The sequence below is a fragment of the Bidens hawaiensis genome, unplaced genomic scaffold, assembly GCF_021521415.1.
Source record: "Bidens hawaiensis isolate Kalapana, Puna unplaced genomic scaffold, B.hawaiensis_p1.1 tig00021713_1, whole genome shotgun sequence".
Lineage (NCBI taxonomy): Eukaryota > Viridiplantae > Streptophyta > Magnoliopsida > Asterales > Asteraceae > Bidens > Bidens hawaiensis.
This window is the reverse complement of record NW_027493379.1, coordinates 49,980-56,053: the sequence shown is the minus strand read 5'-3', so window position 1 is coordinate 56,053 and position 6,074 is coordinate 49,980.

Here is a 6,074-nt window from a genome sequence, read left to right as displayed (position 1 = left end):
CATGTATTCCACAGATTCCTTCGTGTATCTCTCTGATCACATAGCTTGCTTCCTCAGCATCTAGGCATTTCATGAGTGGTCCAAGATAAGAGCGTCGATATAATGTACCATCAAGCAGTTCATAATTCTGCGACTTGTGTCTTATCTTCCTCGCCTGTGCGCGATCGTCTGGTACCTTTCCCTCCATCAAGAATTCCATTATTGGAGTTATCCATGATGAAGGGGTTGTATGAGTTACCAGGACAGACTTCGCTCCCACCGACGGGTTGCTCATTACTTCTACCCTGACATCTTTGCCAAAGTGATCGAAGCTGGTTGATGCCATCTTGCTCAGCGCGTCAGCAGACTTGTTTTCACTGCGCGGGATATGAATGATTCTGAAGCAGTCAAATTGCTCGATGAGCTTTTTCGCCTGCTCTAGATACAGAGGCATGGTGTTCTCCTTGGCATCATAAAGGCCATTGACTTGTGCTGCTACCAAGTATGAATCAACATGGGCCTCTAGCTTTTTAACTCCGAATTTGTGCGCGATGCGCAGGCCAGCCAGCAGTGCTTCATACTCAGCTTCATTGTTGGTGCTCTTGAAGTCCAACCTGATGGCGTAAGTATATTCATGATTCTCTGGATCCACCAGTTTGAGGCCTGCGCCGGACCCTTCGTTGTTTGAAGCTCCGTCAGTGAATAATCTCCAAACATTTTCTTCATCATTGGCTCGCGGAGGGTCTACCTCGCGCTGAGCCTCTTCAATTTTTCCTTCGGGGATTTCTGCGATGAAATCAGCTAAGACTTGTCCCTTTATTGCTGGACGGGGCTTATAGGCGATCGTGTGTTCTCCTAATTCCAGCGCCCATTTTGTCAGTCTTCCCGAGAGCGCGGGACGCCGCAAGACTTGCTGGATGTTGTAACCAGTCAGAACTTCAATGGGATGACCATTGAAATATCTATGAAGCTTGCGCGACGCGTGTGTTAGTGACAAAACTAACTTTTCCATGATGGAGTAGCGCGTCTCAGGATCTGTCAGCACCCGACTCACATAGTATATTGGCGTTTGGATTCCCTTGCGATCCACCAACAATACTGCGCCGATGGCGCGCTCTCCTGGTGATAGGTACAATGTCAAAATTTCACCAGGAAGTGGAGCTGTGAGGGCGGGCAGATTTATCAAACATTCTTTTATCTCACTGAAAGCTTGCTCGGCCTCAGGAGTCCATTTGAATTGGCTTTTCTTTAAGCAATTTCTCAATGTGTTGACAAATGGGGTAGATTTGCTTGCATGGTTCGCTAGGAACCTGTTGATTGAGACCAATCTACCATTCAGCTTCTGGACCTCTTTCATGGTGGATGGCGAGGGCATGTCAAGGATGGCCTCCACCTTCTCAGGGTTCACCTTGAAACCATCCTTGGTGACCATTACACCTAGAAATTTTCCCTCTAGTACGCCGAAAGTGCATTTGCTCGGATTGAGCTTCATGTTAACTTCCTTTAGGCGCCCAAGGGTTTCTTCGATGTCTTTGAGCATTTGTTTTTCCTCCCTGCTTTTGATCACCAAATCATCCACATAGACTTCTAGATTTCTTCCAATCTGCTTGCTGAAAACAGCATCCATAAGTCTTTGGTAGGTGGCTCCCGCATTTTTCAAACCAAATGGCATTTTTGCGTAACAAAAAACACCCTTGTCGGTTCTGAAGGCGGTCTTGTCCTCGTCTTGTGGTGCCATTTGAATCTGGTGATAGCCCTTGTAGGCATCCAGGAAACATTTGAGCTTGAATGGCGCCACGGAGTCCACCTTTGCGTCGATGTTTGGGAGGGGGTAACAATCTTTTGGGCACGCTTTGTTGAGGTCCTTGAAGTCAATGCACATCCTCCACGACCCGTTACTTTTCTTTACCATCACAGGATTGGCTACCCATGTCTGGTATCGTATCGGGCGGATGATGTTTGCGCGCAATAGATCCTCAACCTGCTCATTCATGGCCCTCGCCTTCTCATCCCCCATGACTCTCTTCTTTTGAGCAATTGGCTCTACAGATTTGAACGTGTTGAGAGAATGTTGCGCTAGGTCTAGCGTAACCCCGGTCATATCAGAGTGTTGCCACGCGAAGACCGACATATATGCTGTGAGCAATCTTTTCATTCTCAACCTCGTGTCGTCTGAAATCGTAGCGCCAATTGTGACTGTTTGCTCCGGGAATTTTGGGTTGAGAATCCATTCCTCTGGCGCGTTGTTTGCCATTGGAAGTTTCATTCTCCCTTCCCGCGGAGTACTTGTCACTGCACACAGATGATCTCGGTATACAAAAGTTACACCTGTTGGTGTTGGGAACCCCAATGCGCCGTGCGCTGGCGACGGTATGGCGTTGAATTGGGCAATCGTTCCCCTACCCAAGATCATATTGTGGCAAGAAGTGGTGGGCAAGACCAAGAAGTTGACAACTTCGGCTCGCTTGTGTTTCTCATCCCCCATGGTTAGTTCAAATTGTATTTGACCTAGGGGATGAATGATTTCATTTGAAACACCAGAGATCGGTGCATTCACAGTCTCAAGCCTTCCTTGGTCTGCCGGATCCAGTTTCCTGAAACATTGCTCATACATGATGTCTGATTCGCTGCCAGTGTCCACCAGGACTTTTGACACTTCATAATGAGCAATGTGTGTAGTGATGACAAGAGGACTGCTGATGGAAGGGCCTCCCCTGATTCTTGGGAAGATTACTTGTTGCTCGCGCCAATCTCCTTGGATTTGCGCGCTTCTCTTTCTTGATATTTGCCCTTGCCTTCCTCCCTCGGCTACACAGATTATTTTGTACTTTTTGCTGGCTGAGGCTCCTGATTGTTCATTTTCTGGTCTTGAGCTTTTCACCAGGTGAGCCAGCTTGCCTGATTTCACATCTTTTTCAATTGCATCCTTCAAGTGGTGGCATGCATCAGTGTTGTGTCCTGTGGACTTGTGAAACTCACAGTACTTGCCACTGTCTGATGGTCCCTTGTAGTGTAGTGGCTTGGGGCTTTTGAATTGGACATTCTCAGTGCTTAACACCTGTGAAGGCGTTTTAGTGAGGGGAGTCCATATTCTTGGCAGAGGTCTGTTAGGATCTCTGCCGCCTTCCCTCTTGTCACCCTCCCCGCGATTACGAACGTCTTTTTGGGGCTGGGGTGAGCTTGGTTGCGCCTGTTTTTCTGCGGAAGAAAAACTGGTTGGTTGCAACCTGGACCATACAGAGTTCTGTTTGCCCCTTCTTTCGTTGCTGCGCGGTGTCTCAGCTTGATGCGCTCTTTCTCTTGCCCTATCTTGGGCAATTTGTTTTTCATTTCTCGCGAAGACTCGCGATGCTTCCATTAGTTTTGCCCAAGTGGTTGGCATGCCATCTCTGCTTACGAGAGCTCGGCGGAGTTGATCACTGCGCGCGCCTTGTATAAAGGCCACGCGCAAGAGTTACTCAGTGATACCTCCGATTGCCAGAGACTCCTGATTGAAACGAGTTATGTAGTCTTCAATCGTTTCATCATTCTTGCGCACGCAGTGCATGATGTCATCAGGGTCGCGCGTGTGTCTGCGCTGCTGTACGAAGTGGGCTTGGAACTTTTCCAATAGTTCCTCGAACCCATCAATCTGCCCGGTCGGCAAGCTCTCGAACCAGACACGCGCCGCGCCCGTGAGGCAGCGAGCAAACATGTGACACCATGTTGGCATCGTCCAGCTTTCTAGGTTTCCAGTGTTGTAAAACCCTTGTAAGAAATCGTCTGGATCTGTTGTGCCGTCATATTTGCCCAAACCACTTGGCATCTTGGTTTTGTGCTGAATGGGGGCCTTCGCGATGCGCTCAGTGAATTTTGAATGTTTCACCAAGATGGCTGGCCTGTATGGTGTGGTTACGTCCACTTGCCCTCTTACTGGTGGGCTGTATGGCGCGTGCAGATCCAGATCGGCTCTGGCTCCAGGCGCCATGTTCACGTGCGCGCGGGGCTGTGAGCCTCCTGCATGAGTATCTCGCGTCTTCCTCATGCTGTGCACTTCTTCATCACTAAACTCAGTGTGTGCAGTGTGAACGGAATGACCATCTTCCGGCGCGCGCGCCCTTTTTGTTCCATGAACGTTTTGCTTGTCAAACGCTAGCCTTTGTGTTAAGTCGGCTGTCTTTTTGTGTTTGACCATCTCATTGTACTTGTCCATTAGACGTCGTTGCTCGTTTATGAGCCATTCTTTGGGATCATTGGTTTCATCTTCTGGACCCATTGGTCCTTTTTGTTTCGCGCCGGCAAGATTTTGTAACGTGAGATCGTCTGGAGGAGTTTCAGTCTGGCCATGAGGAGTTGTGATGAAGGGACGGTTACTGGTGGCGCGCGTAGAATCACGCGGCACCCTCAGAAACTGTTGTCCCTCATTAACATCCTCACGTTCAATATCCTCCAGAACTTGATCAACGTTACGAACGCCAGAAACCATGGTGAAAATTTGTTTTTTGTTTAGAGATCTGATGAGATCTTGTTGCCGTTGTAACAGTGGATGGCGCCAATGAAGAAACGTGGATCGACTCACTGGTAGACGATCTACTTTCCTCGGGTGTGACTATGCTATTTCACCGATGGTTCTCTTGGATCTGATGGATCTGGGTTCTTCCACCTACAAAATGAACAGCACCGTAAACTTACCCCTCAGAAAGGGACAGATGGGTCCTCTTTGGGGTAACCCTCCGGTGTGAGAATAAGTGTTTGTAGGAGAAGATAATATTATGAGAGAGTAAGGAAATGGAATGTATTGCTTAATAGCTGAATACTGTGTAATTGTCTGTAATTGGATGTTGTTTGATGTTATGATATGTCTCCTTGTGGAGTTGATGCTGTATTTATAGTGCTAGGGTTTCCAATGATTGGGCTCAGACCCAATTAGGGCTTTGTTGGCCTCTTCCAGTTGCTTTGCGCCACGTGTCCTTTGGGACACATGGTGCTTTTTCATTGGTTATAACCACGTGGTAGCACATAGGTTTTGCTGAGTTGTCCACCTTTCATTGGCAGCTGTCAACATCAGCATATTCTTATTCCTTAAAAAGATACCTTCTGGAAGGTTGTCTGACGTGCACAATCAAGGTTGCCCTAATCCTGATTTGGATAAGGATGAGGTTGATTATGTGCATGTGTGATACGCGCCTATCCTGAGGATGCGCGAGGTCTTCTCTTTATTCTCACGCGCAGATGTTTCATGCGCAGATGTGATATGCACGAGCATGTGATATGCGCCACGCGCGGATGCGCCACGCGCATAAGTGATATGCGTGAGCATATGTGATGCCTGAGCATCTGTGGTGCCTGAGCATGTGATGCATGAGCATATGTGATATGCGTGAGCATATGTGATATGCGCCATGCGCGTAGGTTTTGGCTTTGTGCCTTCATAATGTCTTGATTTCAAGCCTCTTGTCCATATCTTGTGGGTTGACCCGCCTCGCTCGTTGTTGAGGCGGGTACATACCTCTTCAGTTTAATAATGCATGATAAAAATATAAAAAATGTAATATAATTTCATAATCCATTCCTACAACTGGCAATTATAGTTTATTTTGATTTATGTCCCATTTCATTCAATTCTCACACGTCAATTGCCATTTTATAGCTGTAGGTGATATGGAAAACTGAAACCCAAAATATACTAGATAAATATTCGGATATTAGACCAAGCATAGTTTTATTTGTAAAGTAATATACGTGTATGAGACATATATGACACTGGGTGATACTCGACACGACTATCCGAAACATACCTATCCATTTTCTTTTAAACAAACTATAGGTGTAAACATTTTTTTTGTTTTGTTCTTTGCAATAGAATAATCCACTACTTACTCATTAATTTCTAGGTTTTATATTTTGAATTTCATGGGTAATAAAATTATTATACAAATATTAAAATAGTAAAAAATACATTATAGGAATCTCAGTTAAAGTTTTAACAAACTAACGAGTATCTCAGATATCTTATGATTATTAAGTTGCATATAAGACTTTGGTTTTACAATCAAACATGAGCTTGAAGTTATCGGTACCTGACTTAATGGCATCTACCGTTTTGGGCGAATGAC